This window comes from Stegodyphus dumicola, chromosome 2 (assembly GCF_044657685.1).
Source record: "Stegodyphus dumicola isolate Sdum_Otavi_A_Nest chromosome 2, ASM4465768v1".
Lineage (NCBI taxonomy): Eukaryota > Metazoa > Arthropoda > Arachnida > Araneae > Eresidae > Stegodyphus > Stegodyphus dumicola.
Window position 1 is genome coordinate 161361131 of NC_140769.1, and position 19340 is coordinate 161380470.

The 19340-nt window shown below is 33.9% G+C and overlaps 1 protein-coding gene and 1 long non-coding RNA gene across 7 annotated transcripts in view; one reads left to right on the top strand and one right to left on the bottom strand.

The window, feature by feature from the left end:
* The window catches only part of MESR6 (misexpression suppressor of ras 6), a 692054-nt gene that overhangs the window by 224959 nt on the left and 447755 nt on the right, over positions 1-19340 (top strand). The gene's annotated exons all lie outside the window — the stretch shown is intronic.
* LOC118188542 (uncharacterized) overlaps positions 1-19340 on the bottom strand; it is a 311615-nt gene that overhangs the window by 68091 nt on the left and 224184 nt on the right. For 3 of the 4 annotated variants that reach the window (XR_015039640.1, XR_015039639.1, XR_004758125.2), the window contains one exon: positions 8166-8409. The exons of the other annotated variant lie outside the window; for it this stretch is intronic. This is a non-coding gene — a long non-coding RNA (uncharacterized LOC118188542). Of the gene's footprint in view, positions 1-8165; positions 8410-19340 lie in introns of those variants that run through there. 4 annotated transcript variants of the gene reach the window in all.

Below are 19340 nucleotides of genomic sequence, written 5' to 3' on the forward strand. Positions count from 1 at the left end.
TAGTTCCACACTGCTTTCCACCACTTCTTTCCATTAGATTTCCTTCTTCTTGGCATGATGGGTATAAGAGTCTTTTAATTTTTGATACGAAATTATGTTTGAAACGTGTGAACGTAACGAAGCTTTACGGGGAACTAAAGTAACAAATCATCCAGTTTCGTCAGAACTGAAAAAAAAAAAAAAAAAAAAAAAAAAAAAAAAAAAAAATACTGACGTTACAATCAAAGGAAAAATATTCGATGTAGAATAACTCCAATCACTTGTTCTAATAATAATACGCGGCATTTTATGAAAAAATTCCTCACCACGAGTTAGACTCGTAGCTTTTGTTTTTGACACAAATTCTTTACCACGAGTCAGACTCGTGGCTTTTGTTTATGGCAAAATTCTTTACCACGAGTTGACTCGTGGTTATAGGCCAAAGGGTTAAAAGTTAATTCATTTCGACCTGGAAAGGGAGCTGATTCTCATCATCTATGCATTTCTACTTAACAGATCTTTCACAATCAAACAACGAACTGTAACCACTTAGAAAGATAATTCATGCTGGTATCCCACAAGAGTCAATTCTTAGCCTTATTTCATGCCTTTCTTACATCTACGATTTTTCAGGATTTAGAGATAGTATAAATTATCGGCTGGCTTGCTATTTGAACGACACCAAAATTTTATTTAAATCTTGAAGCCAAGAACACGCAAAAGGAAGAATACAAGATAAAATTTCTGACGTGGAAGCATAATGTGAGAGATGAAAGATTAATATCAGCGCAGAAAAATCAAAAGTGCTTATGATTCGTAAATGCAGGCAGACGGATACTATTATAGCAAATATCAGATATTTTGGCAAAAATGTACCTTCGGTAAGAGAGGCGAAGTACCTTGGTGTAAAATTTACCCACAATTTCTCTCAGCAGAACCATTTTAAGGAGGCTGTTGCTAAAGCATGTGGCGTGGCGTAATTTTCAAACTTAAGCCTGCTTTCTTGCCTATAATTCGAAATAAGGTCTTAACCACAAAAAGCATTTTTACAGGTAAAAAACTTGATGCGTTTCAAAACAAACTGCTGCGAATGATTATCAACGCCCCGTGATTTGTCAGAAACTGACAGATTCATAAAGAACTTAAAATCCTTAATATCCATGACCAAATCCTGAAAACAAGTCACAATCTTTTTGAAAAAATGCGAAATTCAAAGTATTCGCACATAAGAAATTTTTAGATTATGATCCATTCCAACCTTAGAAAATGCTGCAAAAAGACCCAGATTAAAATGGTCAAGTTGCAAAATTAAAAATAACAAGTTGTGTATTCTGTTCTGTCCTTATTAGAATTATTCTGTATCTGTATCTACATAATTTTATTAGTTCACCTGGTAAAGCAGGTACAGGCTTTACTTATTTCTGCCAAAGCAGAATAAGAGACTTTGAGTATGGATAATGTGAAACTACATTTTTCTGTGATTTGCATGCCTAGAAAAGTAGGTTTATAAACTTTCCTGTAGAGTTCCTGACATAACACGGCTTATAGCCTTTGTCACCTTTTACTGTAAATAATTCATCATTATCCTACATCCTTAACTTTGTGTTATATCTTCAGTTATCTGTATAATTGCAACGTGCATTCCACTTGGGTTAATAAATTGATCCTCAATGACCTCATGAAAACTGTATCTGTTCCTCGTGTCATTCAAATTTTTCGCCACTCCAACAGCTTATTCATTGATGATGTCGAAGAAAACTTCTGCTTCGTGTCACCAGATGAAGGGGTTGGGTTGGGTTATTCAATTATGGCAAAGCACACGAGGGCTATCAGCCTAAAGGGAGGGATGCCTTCGTGGAGGACTTTCCAAGGGAAACTGGCTCGTATACACGTTACACATGGGGAAAACCACGAAAACGCCCATGTAGCCAGCCCGTTCGCGGGATTCGAACCTCGAACCGAACTACCAGTGTTCAGCCGCTGGTGGGCCATCCACCAGATGAAGGCATAAGGACACTATTCCTTACCTCATACGCTCGTTATTTTATATGTTACCATCGCCTTAGGGCAAAGCCCCAAGGGGCAAATGGTACTTAACAGGTGCATCCTCATTTTTCAGAGGCTTCAAAATAATTTACTTAGGGTTACTGGTTCATTCTACTACATCAGAAATGTACACCGTACAAAGATCTGAAGCTGCCTACTGTTCGTGAATTTATCAAAGATCAAAATGAAAAATTTACTATAAAGTAAGTTTAAATACCTCACTTAACTTTGCAGATAATTTCATAATATATCTACATAATATGTAATTAAGTAATTGTAGCACTATGTAATTGTAGAAGAAAATTTATACGGGAGATCTTATGCGACTCGCATTCTTCTCAACTGTGTGCAGATAAGCATTCTTTTCCCCTATGTATTTTATGCCATTGTTCTATGTTTATTATTATGCTAGGTTTTAGTGCAATTTTTTAGGGTTCTTGTGTCTCCTTAAGCACAAGTCCCTATACATATATTCTCATCAAGTTTCTGTCCATTTATCCAGCAATTTATTTTGGATTTAGTGATCTTTGTCCAACTAGCAAAATGATTTGTACAGGTGCCATACTCTATAATGAGTTAAGAAATTTATGTTTTTCAACACTTTCGAAACTCAGGCTTTTCGGACAATTTTCCTGTATTATTATTATTTTTTTTAGTCCAAAGGGATTTGAATCCCGAAGGACTATTAGTTTCGTTTTGGCATTTTGCGTCGGACTCATAAATGTCGGTTCACTTTTCAAACTGTTGCCACAAAATGTTAGAGTCCTGCATTATATTTGAAGAAATTAAATAATGAAAAATCTGCATAAATGTATGTATATTTCTCGTATTGTGATAAAACAACGGTACATAGAGTCATCGAATTTTGAATAACGTAATCCTCCAACGAATATGAGCATGTGGAAGACCAAATTTGAAATTTGAAATTTGTTTTATGATCGATTTCCTATTTTTTAAAACTTTGACGAATTTTTGATTAACAAACTCAAGGATTTCAAAGCGAGCAATGGCAACGTTGTGCAGAAAAAACATTTTTATCTCCAGCACGTGAGTCTCTGTATCGGAAATTCTAAAGATATGCTCGTTTTAAAACTATTTTGCGATATTGCTGTTGCACTGGATCTTATGGTTTAAGTGCGAGGAACATGATATTTAATAAAGAAAGGTAACACACAAAATGTTAAAAAACGCCCCTTTGGACGTAATTTAAAATCTGAAACATTTCAGATTTTGTCTTTTTATTTTTTATTTATTTATTTATTATTTTTCCATAGGCAGAGTGTCTTCCATTCTTTCACCAACCATCAGTTACACTCCTCTTCTGGGAATAACAGAAGCATAATTTAGTTACGCTAGAGAAAATGCTAATAACGGCAGTCTAACAAATAATCTTAGTATCCAATTCCGGCTTTGTAAAACATATTTTGCTCTTTAAAGAACAGAGATCTATATCTGCTCGCCATCGTTATCCATAAAGTTTTATTCAAAATCTATGCTACTTTTAGACTGATTTTCGCCTAATTTTAAATTTTACATGGGCATGTTTCTCTTCGAACTAATTTTAAAATGTTAAGCATTTTAAAAATACCAAAAAGAAAATTCGGTGGCGTATATCATTATTAATATTACAGTTAACGTGCCAAAAATAAATCTGCGTTACAACAAACTGTGCGTCAGAAGGGGCTTAAAATATGTGCCATTTGAAAGATGCTGATCTTTTCCGAATGTTTACTTACAATTGAGCAAAATTCTGAGATAACTAATATTAATATACCTGCTTCGGAGAAATCACGGAGAATTGCAGTTTGAAAATACAATAACATAGTTGGATACTGCAGGGTAACGTAGTTGGATACTACACAAAATGGTCTTCTTAAGCTGGCTAAATATTGTAAATGGCGCGTTTTTAACGTCAGCTAGCAAAATGGCTGAAGTCGGAATAATCTGTGACAGACCTTGCGATAAGACAACTGCCAAAAGTACTAATATTAAAACATTCAGAACCCCTGACTTAAATATTCTAACATATAATTTGGATTCTAGTTTGGACTAGGGAAAGAAGTTACAGTAAAGGCTTAAATCATAATTAATTGGTTAATTCACATAATATCCTGACACGTTGAATGTTTACTAGAATGTGCTTTTGATCACTTGCATGCCATCGTGTTTGAAATGATTTTACTATTGAAATATTGAAGCATTGAATAAATGTTTCACGATCATTTACATGTTGTAACATTTTAAGTGTTTCGCTATAGCTTTTCCGAAGTTTAATATAAAATTCAATTACACTTATACCATTTTTTTCGCAGAGGTATCTTTCTTATCCGCCACGATAAAATGTGGCACTTGCTTCTTCTTGCTGTGATTAAATATTAATGGTCATGGCTTACCAGCTGGATTTCCAAACGGGTAATTATACTACAAGGTTCACCCTTCCCATCCTTAGGCAGATAGCCCTAGTGTGCTTTGCCATAATTAAATACACCACACCACACCTTACCCTTCTCATCTAGAAATCTTTGAGCGCATGACGTCATTGGCTGATAGTCTGGTCCAAACAAGTACTGCCTTGGAGAATTGAATGTAATTGTCTCCTCGTTTCTCTCACTCCTGTAAGTGAAATGACGTCTTCAAACTCCAGCGCTGAGAAGAGCCTAATGTTGTCTGTCTACTGACTTTGGTTCCAGACACATCGAATCGCCTTCATAAAACTTCGCTGTAACTATGACAATGGTCTTAACGAAACTCAGGATGTCTATACCTCATTTTTTCAGTTAACCAGACTGGGGAAGATAACCGCTCTAGAAGCATGAGAGATATTGTTTTTGTCATGTTAGATTGACATCGTCCGATGCTGGACTGGTGGAAGGCACATATGTATAAAAAATATGAAGAGTGCTATTTATCACTGTTTGAATCAATGGGACAGTCTTAAAACTTTTCAATCAGCTAATTTTTGCTTTAATATTAATTAAGGCCTTTTTGCCTGAAAGTGGAGTTCCTCTTGCTATGAAACTTTTCATTAACTGATGTAGTAGGACGCGAAGGAAGAATCGTCATTACTTTATATTGGAATAATTTCTGTGCATTCCTCGGACTCGGAAAATTATTGATCAAATGACATCAAATAGCATATAAAAACCTAAAAATTATTGTATAGAAAAAACTAGAATATGTGTATACTGACTGTACAGCTTTCATAAAATTGAAATGACGTAGTTATGTTAGTTTCATTTAACCAGGATTGAGAAAGTGAATATAGCATCCAGCTGGACGCTTTATTCACCTAAGACATTAGAAAGCTAAAGAGGTATTGGTGGTAGCATGTTAGGTTGATTTCGTTAGGTACTGGCTTGGTAGAGGCTACTACAGTCAAAAGTCTTTTATCCGGACTCGTCGGGACTTCGGCGATTCCGGATTATCGATTTTTCCGGATTATAGATCATCAGTTCAAATCTCGTAAGATGGCATGCAGAAATTCTAAAATAAAAAATATGAAACCGTAATTTATAAAATAAAGAACAATTATGATCTAAAGGGTATCAAAATTTACAAAAAAAAAAAAAAAAAAAAAAAAAAAAAGCTTAACATTTATTTGTTTACTTTATTAAACATTTCTTTCAATGTAAGTTGTTTAAGTTGTTTCGTTTTATGTGATAATACTTTCTCTTTAATTCTATAAACAGACATAATTTCTTGTTCAGTTACAAAGTTCCGCTGTTCAAGTCCCGTTAATTGCTGTGCCGAGAATACCGACTAACTTGTCAATCGAAATTTTTTCGTTTTCACTAACCTCTCTGTCACATTCTTCATGTCTTTATCCATTTTTTGCAGCAATTTCACTTTTTGTTTGTTGGACATCGAAAATTACTTTCGTTTTGTAGATCCTTTGGAAGTTCCAGCTTCGGAAATTCTATTTGACATAATCGAAAGTTCAAGTTTACTTTTATAAAATTGCTCTTACAGTCTGCAAAAAATAACAAGCGGGATCCAATTCGAAGATTAAGGAACAACGCAATCATTAACATTAACTGAAATAGATAATTAGATAATTTTAGCTTACACCGTCCGTTATACATTAAACGCGCAGGCGAAAACGCATTCTGCACTTGCGCACACGTATATGCGCAAAAGTCAAGGTCTTACGCGCACGCGTAAAACGCCTGTGCGCATGTGCCAACGCGGCGCATGCGCAGAAAGTTTTTAGCTTTGAGGTCCGGATTATGGGTGTCCGAATTAACGACTTTTGACTGTATAGAATTATGCGTAAAGAAAAGATGAAAAGTGCCTTTAGACGAATTAAGTAGGCAGCAGGTTCACTAGCATCTACTCGTTTTATATCTGTCTGCTTCCTTGTTGAAGATTATGTGTCCTGGTTGGTGTGAAACTTGAAATATGCCAATAGCTTTAAATTTCTCGGGAAATTTGCATTCTCCCTTGCAGCTGCGCAGTGCTGAATATGTTTAAAGTACAACGCTGTGTAGTCCCACAGCAGAAGCCAAGAATGTGTGTGTGAGAAGACTGTGTGTCTCCCGATGTCCTGTATCGATGTGGCCATTAGCGGTAATTCTCTTCAAGCATGGTGCGATGATTTGATATGTGTAATCATGACATACAAAAGTTCAACGCTGTGTAGTGCCACTGCAGAAGCCAAGAATGTGTGTGTGAGAAGACTGTGTGTCCTCTCTATGTCCTGGTTATCGATGTGGCCAGTAGCGGTAATTCTCTTCAGCGTGGTGCGATGATCTGATATATGTAATCCTAACATTAAAAAAAAAAAAAAAAAAAAAAAAAAAAAACTGTGGAAGATTCTAATGGAAATAAGAATCTAGCCCAGTGTCCCAGACAGCATTTATATGAGGTATCATATGGAATTGTTGCAACCAAGTGTCTACCGACATACGAGTCAAGTTAGGCACCCGTTATCTCTCTTTCATCTTCTCCATGTTTATTCCTCACATGTCATTGACATATCCTGTTCATCGATTTTTGTTAACCTCAAGGAAAGTATCCGTTAAAGTTTATGTTTAATTTATAACACGTATATAGCATGTATGCTAGTACCCAAAATATATATAGTATAGCACGTGTGCTTTACCAAAATAGCACGTATGCTATTTTGGTAAAGAACCAAATCTCACACTAAGCCAAAACTTTCAACGTCACCCCAGATTAAAATACAACAAAAGGCTTAGTTTCATATTTTTTATGGTGTTGTCCTTTGTTGGGTGTTAGAATATATTGCAAATTTCTGCTCTTTAAAATTAAAAGTTGGACGCTATATTCACTGTAAAATTGGAAAACTTCTTCGGATTTCTTTCAGTTAATAATTATAGATACTAATGTAGAATGTTTTAAAAAAAAAGACAAATGGTATAAAATGAACATTTAGAAAGCACAGCAAATCAACGCCCTAGGGCAAGACATTTGCGAGCCACAATAGCATGGTACTGCAGACAATGTACTCAACGATTAGGTATTCGCAGTATGTACACATTCTGTAAGCGCTTCTGCTTTACGCACACCTTACTATGTCTCATATGTTTCTTCTGTGTGCAATATTTGCATTTATGTGCTCTACGTGTTTCCATATGTATTCTATGTGTCATGATATGCATTCTGGTGTGTGTTTTGATGTCTTTATGTTACGTAATTACGAGTATGTTTTTATGCTTTTACGTTTAATTTTGTATATCTATGTGTTTCAGCTTATAGGAGTGTTTTAATGCTGTCCTTTATATTCTTTTTAAGTTACTTTGTGTTATTAACAACGTCCTATGTAAAAACTACTTGACATCTAGCCCCTGTATGGCCATGTAAACTCCCGGTGCAGCCTTACGGGGCTCCAGCGAGTTGCTTCTTCGAGATAGTGGAGGACGTGGGACATATGCCTGTTTACCTATGTTATACGCCAGGCGTCCCCGTCCTCCGTCACCTGTCACCTGTCTTTCTCTCTTCCATTATTGCTGTTATTCTTATTAGATAACCTGCTCAGCATGCATTCTTTGTTAATGAGATGCTGCCTTGATTTAATAATATGCGACCTTCCAATGTAAAATGTTTCACACCCTTATGCTAAAAATAGGAGAAAAGCCAAGCCATGAAAGAAGTGCAAGAAAAACAACTGAACACTGCACTTTGCTTGTCTAGCTGATGTTTATTTGCCGAGTAAAGTAGCATAATCACGAAGGAATTTTTTTATGCGCTTTCTTTTGCTGTTTCATATAATAAATGTAAATAAAATATGCTTCGATGAGCTTCACCTGTAGACAGAAATTACTATCAGCCTCAAGAAAAGTTTCTTCATACCACCTTGAAACACACGGAGGCGAACTGCGAAACTGCTGCTGAATCACATCATCGTCTCTTGGTTCTTGTGCGCTAGAGTTTAAAAAAATAATAATTAAATAAATAACTTACAGGATATTAATTCATTAAACTTTTTTAGATGGCGAATATAACGATTATTCTATACCAAATGAATACTTAAAAATATCTGATATGCACACCACATGACTTTCTTGTAAGGCCTACTAAATTATACACATTTTTGCTGCATTTCATTTAAACCTATTTCATCGAATTTTATTAGAGATATATTTCTCATTCAATCAATTCAGTTCTCACTTCGCGGCACGGCAAAAATACATAAAAACTCAAACAAAAATTATCGTTAACGCGTCAATTTAATTCAGTTTTTAGTATGGTAGGTATGCGTCAGAAAATGCTAAAACACTTTTGTTTGTACTTACCAGTAAACAAACTACTTTGTACAAAATCATACGAAGCAAAAATCTATACCATTAAAATCTATGTAGAATTCTATCTTCATTCGAAATTGTAAAATACAGAAAAACATAAAACACCAAGTATAGTTAAAAACTCTTTTTTTTTTTTTTTTCCAATTCAAAGTAAAGTTTCTACAAGAAGTTTGGCCAACGGACTCGCAGACGAAATTTTCCGTGCACAAAATGGTTGCCTAGTTGGACCTAGCGCCACATTAAACTGGTGATAATTATGTAATTATTGTATACAAAGTAACTAAAGGCGTAACAACCTTAACCAGAACATAACAACAACATAATTCAATCACTTTTAAAGCAAAAACTGCACAGCTTACTAACATATGAGAACAATAACAAAACAAAAACAAAAAAAACCACTCACTGAGCCGCCTAAGAGGTGGTACACAACCACCCTCTTAGGCGTTATATATATATTTCCCTCTTAAACGTATATATATAAATATATATTATATATATATATATATATATATATATATATATATATATATATACAGTTGACGCGGCAAAAAAAGGGAGGTGCACAACTAGATGTTATAGCAATCCCATATACAAAATTGCAACGTTCTACGGCTAATAGTTATGCGAGATGCATACATATCTAAATACAGACGTCATGAAAAAAAAATCCCTTCTGAATTCATTTTACAATCAGTTTTGAAAAAAAGAGTCTTTTTTTCTGTCCGTGCGCACAAATTACACGCTCGAATCTGAATTTTCGAATCTGAATAGATTCGAGAACCCTCAAAATGTATATTTTCGTTGAAATATGATACCTGAAAATTTTCGCGATTACAGTACTACCTTTACTTTGTACTAGGAAGTAAAAAGGGGGAAGTAAGTAAGTAGTGCCGTAGATTTTGTTCCATACATATCATTTTTTTTACTTTTAATGTTATCATCTGCTTTATTTAAATAAGTATTTAATTTGTGCTTAAAAATAAACATAAAATATAATGAGATACTGATGTTTCAATTTTTAATATACCCTTATATAAAATTAGCTTATACACTCATGTCCATAAATTAAGGATAATGCAAAATCATGCAAAGGAAGAGTTAGAAGCAAAACAAATTTGACTTATTTATAAAGCTTATATATTAAACAAAAGGTAAAGAGCAAAAAAAGATGCTATATGTTTGATATTATTAAAAAAAATTAATGATTTTTTCTCCGTGGAGCAAATTACAAAAAAAAAAAAAAAAAAAAAAAAAAAAAAAACCTATTTACAAAAAACCAATGTAACATGGTTGGTATGATTGTTAATACATTGTATGTCTCCCAGACGATGCAATACAGTCCGTACAACGCCTAGGCATGCTGAGTATCAAATTATCGATCAGATCTTGGGGGATATTACACCACTCAAAAAGCAATGCTCTCCGAAGTTCCGGTAGACATGTAGGAGGAGGTTGACGGGCTGCAACTCGTCGGCCAAGCATGTCCCACACGTGCTCTACTGGATTCAAGTCCGGTGAGAATGCTGGCCAGTCCATACGGGTGATATCCTCCGATTGAAGGCATTCGCTTACGATGTTTGCACGGTGAGGACGGGCGTTGTCATGCATAAACACAAATTGTGCGCCCATGGCACCTTGAAACAAACGTGCATGTTATTCCAGAATGACGTCCCGATAGATTTGGCTTGTCATGGTTCCAATCTGAACATGCAGGTCAGTTCTGGAACCCATAATAATTCCACTCCAAACGAGCACTCTTGCACCACCGTAACGGTGTCGTTCATTCATGTTTTCTTGGTAGTAACGGGTACCTGGAGCTCTCCATATGAAAGTCCGGCGAGAATCAGACTGCAAGCTAAAACTGGACTTGTCGGAAAGCATCACACACGACCATTGTTGCGGTGTCCACAATACATGCTCTCTACTCCAGGCTAACCGCAGGCGACAGTGAGTTGCAGTGAGTGGAACGCATCTGACAGGTCTACGAGCATATAGACCAATCTGCCCTAAGCGTCTGTCCGATAACTTCAAGAATAATCAAGTTATCCGGAATCTACAAATTATTCTAAAGAATGCTGTCACTGAAATGGCAAAAGTAAGAGAAACGCGATAAAATAAACCTCATAATCAGGCAAAATTTGGTCGAGTGGATAAGACCACTGAACATCGGTAGTTCGATTTGAATCGGTATGCCTTTTTACATGCCTTTTTTCATGCGTAGCGTGAATGCGAGCTAGTTTGTCTTAAAAAATCTTCTGCAAAGACATCCCTTTCTTAGTTGATAATCTTAGCATGCTTTATTTTTCTTAAATCAACTCACGAACTAGGCAAAAGCGAATGATTCTGTGTTGTTATGCTAACGAAAGAAGAGAGCGGGTATGGCTTTGTAAAATTTCGAAGACAAAAATGGAATATAAGAAACACATATCGAACTCATTTCCTAGATACGCTTCTCTAAAGCAAGTATCTGGTAATGTATAAAAAATATTTCATGAAGTTATGTGATCAAAAGAAACCTCTTCTTCTTTCTCTCTCCTTTCTAACACAAGAGCTATTTGCTGAGAAGGCAATCGCCACCAGTTAAAAGTTACGAAGAGCATTTTTAAGACATTTTTTAAAGTATTACTTGCGGCTAAACCCGCCAGATGAGCGGGCTGCAACCAAAGCAAAATTTGTAAGTTCTATGTACCCCTGAAAAGCAAATGTATGAAAACATTTCAATATGAAAGAAATGAGTTCATTTTTTCCTAGTAACAACTAATTCGTAAATACTTTTTTATTTCCAAACCAGGAAACAAAAACTTTTGGCACTTCAGTTTAATACGTATGACGTCATGATTTAAATTTAATGCAGTGTAAAAACTTTTTGTCAATATTCAGTAAAGGAATTAACGTGACAATAATATATCGTGTCACTTACACTAAACTGAAAGAAACAAGTTGGAACAGCAGCTATTTATTTAAAATGCTGACATTAACGAACAATTTTCGACATACAGTGATGACGTCACATGTAATTGTGTGCTTTCTTCAACTTCAGCATATGACCTTATGTAATAATAATATGTTTAATGTTTGGCAATGTTTTTTTTAATTCATATTTTGAAAAACTTATAAATTTTTGTTTAAGTGAGCAGTAGCAACACTTTTCGAAATGAAGCAATTTTATCTCCAAAGCGCGAGACTGTATCCACTCGAAAAAATGAATGCGAAAATTGGTGCTTTCAGAGTTTTTAGTTCATGTCTCTACTGATTAAAGTCATATGAAGATGAGAATGATCGAAATGGCTTCCCAGGAATCTTCGGAATCCAGGGAGGGGGGTACCTTTCTGGGAAAGCAATTCTCCGCCGTTCCGGAGGAGACAATGCCGCAAACAGATGTGCGCAGATTTTAATAGTATAGATTTTAGCTGAATATGAACTTGTACAAACTAGTTCACTGGTAAGTACAAACAAAAGTTTTAGCATTTTCTGACGCATACCTTTAGTATTAATAATTGAATTAAAGCGCAATACATTGACAATTTAAGAATAATTTTTATTAGGTTGTAAGGTATATTGATGTGCCAGATTTCTAATACACAATTACATCATTAGTGCAATTAATGATAGCCATTTATAACTCCATGAACTTTCCAGTTGTAGCTATTTTTCATTAGTCTTAGTAATGAGTTTGCTGTGCTTTAACTAATTTTATAATTATCGTTTCTATTTTTTTTTTTTTTTTTTTTAATATAGGCTCCTAATATGATCCCCCCCCCACACCACTTGCTTCCGTAAAGCACTTTCCTTCCCAAATGTAAAAGGAAGGTGTTAATCTGTAATTTATATAAAATAGATAAGAGGTTCTCGTCTAGTATGTGCTGTTATATCTGGGAAGTACATCTGTTGGACATCCTGTCATTTTTGTCCCACTTTCGCATCTGTTGAGCTGGAAAGCTGCGTTTTCATAGCCTCCGGTGGAGCTATGAAAGGACGAAGATATCGGCAGAATACCACACCGAAAATAATAGTCTATTTTCATCCGAAGTTTGTGTAATTGCCACGAATGTGGGTTTCTGAACTAGAAATGGGGAAGAAACTAATTATGGGGTTTCCGGACAAAGATTTTAATTACTTACAAATACAGCGATCTTTTGTTTTACGGTGCAAATGCGTTCCGAACGGTGATGTGGTAAATCGAATCAGTGTGAAACGAATTCATTTACATCGCATCCACAAATGTCAGTACCCGCCTTCTACTTTCGCAACCGTTGGTCATAGACATGTATTTTCAGTACAGAAATGTTTTAAATGACGCAAATGTTTAAGGTTTGACACTTTCAAATGTAAAGGAATTTTTTGTAAAATTCTGTAACAAAATTTTTATAATTTTTTTTTATTATGTATTTTGTAAAGGCAGAAGAGAAACACGCCAAGGGAAACATAAAATTAATCACACAAATCGATTTCGAGGGCAAACAGGTACAAATCCCTCATCATCAGGAACAAAGATAGTCTTGCAGTTGTCTTAGCTCCTGATGATGAGGGACCTTTATCTGTTTTCCCTCGAAATCGATTGAAATCTTGACTTAACGCAAGGTTGTTTTGTTAATAATTTTATTGTATCTTGTATCTTTAAAAAGTTAAACTTTTTTTTTCCTTTAATTTTATAAAAATTTCGGAATGTAATATTTTATACCTCCTTCCAGTTTGTATACTTATACGTAGAAAGTTTTGTACTCGTGATTAAAAATAAAGCACAAAATTGGATTGGTACGACAAAAACTGACTGAGATATCTAAATTCAAAATTTGCGATTTTTGAGGCTATGTTCAATTTACATTGAAAAGGGGGTCGACTGATAAATAAATTAGGTAAAATCGAGGTTGATTTTCCCCCTAAAACGTCATTCATACTGTTTTGTGATTTACTAGTGTCTTTAATTTATAATTTTGTTACATTTGGTATGCCGCAAGAATTTTCACATAAGTCATTTACCTGTTTTCAAAGTCAAAAATTTATATTATTATTATACAATTAATTATATAATAAGTTATTAATATTTTCATGAAGTTTTTAGAATCGTAATCTGATAATCATACAAAAAATTCATTAAACTACAAATATTTTTCATTTTTAATAAATGCAAATCATATCAGTTGGCGATGTCAGTGTTTTCTAGAATACGACTTCTATAAGATTTTGTAAATAAGATCTCGATTTTGAACAAATAAATTGCATTGATTAATAATATTCACAACAATCTGTCACGTAATCTCTTAAAACCAGAAGCTTTTTTACATTTTACTTACGTACATATACTTCACTCTTCAATTTATGCAAGGTCCCTAAATACGTATAAAATACCTGATGTTTAATATTAAATATCTAGGTCGATTTTTTTGTCGTACAGGAGTCAAATTTTTTGTTTTTTTATGCTTTATAACAAGTACAGAATTTTCCTAAATATAAGTGTAGGAAAAGGAGAAACGTTTAAAAAGTTAAATTTATAGTTTTTTACAAAACTGATTTCTGTAAATTTAAAAATGCCAAAACATGAATATTTGCGTCATTTGAAATTTTTGTTCCCCTAATGGCACATTGTGAACAATTACAAATGTAACCCAGTCCGTTAATCTATACAAGGCGAGATGTAGTGGTTTCTTTATTATGGATGCACCTAACAGGTGGGCCACCATCGCCTTTCCTATGAAGGGGACGGACAGTTACAGCCATGCCTTCTCCGGGATTCGAACCCAGGCCCTTCGGCTGCTCTGACCACTGTACCGACTGGGCGGCTTTGAAATATTTATTAAATCGAAGTTATATGTTTACGACCAACGGTTGCGAAAAGACAGGTCAGGTATGGATACTTTTGGTCGGGTAAGAATTTTGGTATAAAGTAAAAGGTGAATATATTAATTTATTTAATTACATGGTCTCAATATGACTAAATTTAATAAAAATATTTATTTTCATGTTAAATTAAGAAAGGAATTGATAATGAAAAAGAGAAAAAAAAACCTGCGATCTAAAATTTTCAAATCTGTAATTTATAAAAACGCCTAAAACGCCTAATTTATATAAAACGCCTATATAATCTGTAATTTATATAAAACTCCATGATTAAAATGTTTAAAAAATTAATATAAAAATTTCCGAAGTATAAAAAGTTACACAAATTTACCAGTTAAAATTTCTTTTATTTTCTTTCTGTGAGGCATAAAATTGGTTAAAAGAACAACAATATAATTATTTCGTTAGTAAAAATTAAGGAATTTTAAAATTTATTTTAAAAGGCCTAAAAGAGGTTATTTCTTTGCTATCGCTGCTAAGATTAAAAATTTTAATTTTAATTGAGAATATATAAATGATTAGATTATCTCCTAGGAAATGTGATGAAAATTTAGATAGTTAATTTTCATATTTTAAATATACTTTTCTTTAAATGATTGTAATAAATTTTAAAATTTTTATTAACTCAGCATTTATTTAATTAAAAATTCCAGTTTAATTAATCGTATTTTCCAGTTTTGATATACTAAATTTTCTTCGCATTTTCTAGGAGATAATCTAGATATATAAATGTAATCATCTATAATCTATAATATATAAATGTAATCATATATTTATATTCCAATCTAATAATATAATCTAATAATATCAATCCACTGCCATATATATATATATATATATTCCAATCATATATATATATTCTTTAAAAAATAGTAGTAGTATATACTATATATATATAGTGCAGTATATCTATATAAATGTGTGTGTGTGTGTAATCTTTTTATTATGTATTAATCTATAAAACCAAGGAAACTCTTTCACTTTCTTATCCATTTGTGTAACACATTCAGTTTCTTCCAACAGCTTTTATTTTGCATTGACAACTTGGCACAAGAGACTAACTAGTATTGCCTGACGCAAGAAGCTAGTATTTGGCTAGGCGTCATGTCTTTCTTTTAATTTAAAATAAGAGATGTGTGACTAACCCTTTCTTTCAAACCTTTAAATGAACTATTAATTTTTCAATAGAGTATTTACTATTTCGGGGTCACTTTAAAGAACCTAGTAAGGTTTCAAGTTTGAAATAATGTAAGAATAACCAGAAACTGAGACACCAGAGACGAAATCAGTGAATATCGTTCACAAAATGGCACTTATCTACTGTCTGGATGCAGAGCCTTCATTTGCTAGAAGAAAATCGCAAAATCTGAGAAACTCAGCAAAATTAAGTATGCCTGTATATCCGCACAAAGATCATGTGATGTGTCTTTCATAATGTTAATATTTTACATTTGCCACTGCCACAAATTTTGGATTGGAATTTTTTATTCAGTATTCATTGCTTGTAAAAGCAATGACGTCTTAGAAACATAATATAACTTTTTCGACAAATTTTGTATAAGCTAGATAGGTTTCTTTTCGAATAATATTTTTGCCCTTTGTATAATCTTTGTTACGCTTGCGGAACCCAATACCATTGATGTCTCAGGAAAAACCTTTAGCTATATAAAAATTAGTCTATTTGTCACTGTTTATTATTCTATTCATTGCTATCTAAATTTACTTATCTCTTTTTATTAGTCTATTGAACACTATTTATTATCGTTTTTCATTAGTATTTATCTTATTCGTCACTATTTATTATTTTTTCACAGTATTTATTTTATCGATTATTATATGTTATTTATATAAGTATTTTTTTTATTCATCGTTATTTATTATTTTTTCATCAATATTTATTTATTAAACTCTATTCACTAGCCTATTCATCATTCTTTATTACCTTTCTGATCAGTATTTATTTTATCCATCACTATTTATTATTTTCATGGGTATTTATTTTATACATCACTATTTATTATTTTTTCATTAGTATTTGTTTTATTCATCTCTATTTATTAGTCTATTCATCCCTGTTTATTACTTTTTCATTCGTATTTATTTTATTTTTCATTATTTATTAGTCTATTCATTCCTGTCTGTTAGTATATTTATCTCTGTTTCTCGGGAAACATTAGGTTTTAAGAAAACCCTACGGTATCCTATGGTTGGTTGAGAAATGCTAATAGAAATTTCAAATATACCTTTCAGTTTAACTCTCTTCTTGATTATACAATGATTTTTTTTTTTTTTTTTTTCCCTGAGGAAGGCGGGAACAAGAATTTTGAAAAATCTATCACTCTACCACCAGGAATGGAGTCCGAGATCTTCCAGTTCCCAGCTGCAGTTGCTAGCGATTACACCACATAGACACGTGGGAGAAATGTTTTTAATCCTTACGTCCTCTCCCCCTCCATTCCGCAGCGTTGAAGGAGACGCTGTTGATGCTCAGTTGACCAGAATAAAGTAGTATCGAGTTATCATCCATTGGTATTATTTCGGCAGTCACTATAGAGCTATTACGGTTTGGAACAAGGATTCTTTAGCTATGCCTTTCCCGGGAATTGAAGGCGAAATCTTGCAAACTGGCAGCTAAATATGTTGAGTAGAGCACTACAAGGTCTGAAGCGAACAATCTTTAAACCCTTCATAGCTGAAATTATTAAATTCTGATATTAGGCTTTAGCTAAACGTTAAATGATGCAAATTTTGTAACTGCTCACAAAATAGCAGGTAAAATACTTTCTAATGCGAATTCTGCTCCAGTAACTGTAGTGAAACCCTATTTACTATAAGTTATGTTCTATAAGTTCCTATGGGTTCCAGTGGATTAATTGAACTTCCTGAGTTCCAGTAGTTTTACTGAACTATCCGGGTTTTAGCAGTTTAATTGAACTTTCCGTATTTTGGTTGTTCAACGCTAGGAATTAATTAATACTCATATCTGCGGGTTCCAATTATTTAACTTTTTGGGATTCCTTAGTCTAGCTGAAATTTATGGATTTCGGCCGTTCAGTGCTAGGACCTGTCTGAGTTACAGGCATTTAACTGAACTTTCTGGGTTTCCGGGATTTGGCGCTAGATTTAACTGAACTATCCTAGTTTATTTCGTGATTTAACTGAACTATCCGAGTTCGAATAGTTTTTTTTTAACTCTGTAGGTTTCGATCTTTCAGTACTAGGAAATAATCATTTTAAATTTTGGTAATTAAACTTTCTGAATCGAACAATTTAATTGCACTATCTAGCTTGCAGTAGTCTAGCTCATGTTTCCGAGTTTCGATAGATCAACGCTATGAATTAACTAGCGGTCAAAATCTCTGATTCCGGTAGTTTAACTTTATAAATTGTAGTTGTTTAGTTTAACTATCAGTGTCCCAGATTGAACTCTCTGAATTTCGTCAGATCAAAGCTAGAAATAAACCATATTTCAAATCTTCGGGCTCTTGTAATTTATATTTTTAGTGTTCCAGTAATTTAAAGGAACTTCTGGATTACAGTAATTTAACTGGTATTACTCTGCTTCTGAGGTTCAACCTTAGGAATTAATGATTTTTCATATCTCTGAATTCCAAAAGCTTAAATGAACTTTCTGGGTTACAGTAATTTAACTTGTATTTCTAGATTTGGATCATTCAACTCAAAGAATTAATCACCTTTCAAAATCTCTATTCAAACTTCAAAATTCCAAAGAGGTGGAACTGATCATTTTTTCAGAATTTCCTATTGGTCAGTCGTCGCTGCCTTTTAAAATTTGAAACTGGAAAGATAGTATTTTAAATTTTAACGAGAGCTAACTTAACATTTCTTTCTTAATGTTATTTTTAATTGTAGTATAGCCACTCACACATCAAGAAGTGGTAACCTAGCTGGGTGCTTATTGACTAGACCTGCTTTAGATATTTCTTGGGAATATGCCAGAATTTCTCTCCTCTACGACATTAAACGATCGATGAAGTTTCGCCAAATGCAGAAGCAAAAAAACAAGAAAAAAAGATATAAAATTTTAAAAATAAACTCTTTTTTTTCCGAGGGGGGATAAAATTTAGCACTCTCTAGCAAGCCTGACGTCACCGCTGAACTGCAGCGCTGCCATTGGTTCACTACACCAGCGGAGGAGAGGAGGACTGTCCTCAGTTATTACAGGTGCGTTTCCATAGCAACGGCATCCTTGTCGTCTTCCTCTTTTTCTCTCGTTTCTGCTCTGTTTCTTTCGTTTCTCCACCCATTCGGCTAGTAATAAATACCGCGCGCTGAGAAAGTCCCCCTCCCAACCACTGCAGTTTTTTTCCTTTTTCTCCCCCTACTTTTTTGTCGTCATATTTATTTCATATTGCAGTAAATCGCGATATAGGATGCTGTAGATTCTGCACTTTTCCATTCTGTCATAGAAAGAAGATGAGTAGAAACTACAACACTCGATTCGTTTTGACGTGAGCTTGCGAGAACTAAGTAAAGAAATATCGATCTTTTTTAAAAAGGCTGTAGTGATGATTTTAGCATTCCACTGGCCATTTTCCTTCCTATCGATTGAAAAATCAAAAGACTCTTTACCGAAAGACTCTTTACCCCCCCTCAGGTAAAGAGTCTTTCGAACATGTGTAGCACATAGTAGAGCCGTTTCTTGAAAATATGGTCGTAATATTGGCCATTTTTAGGGTGGGAGAGGAG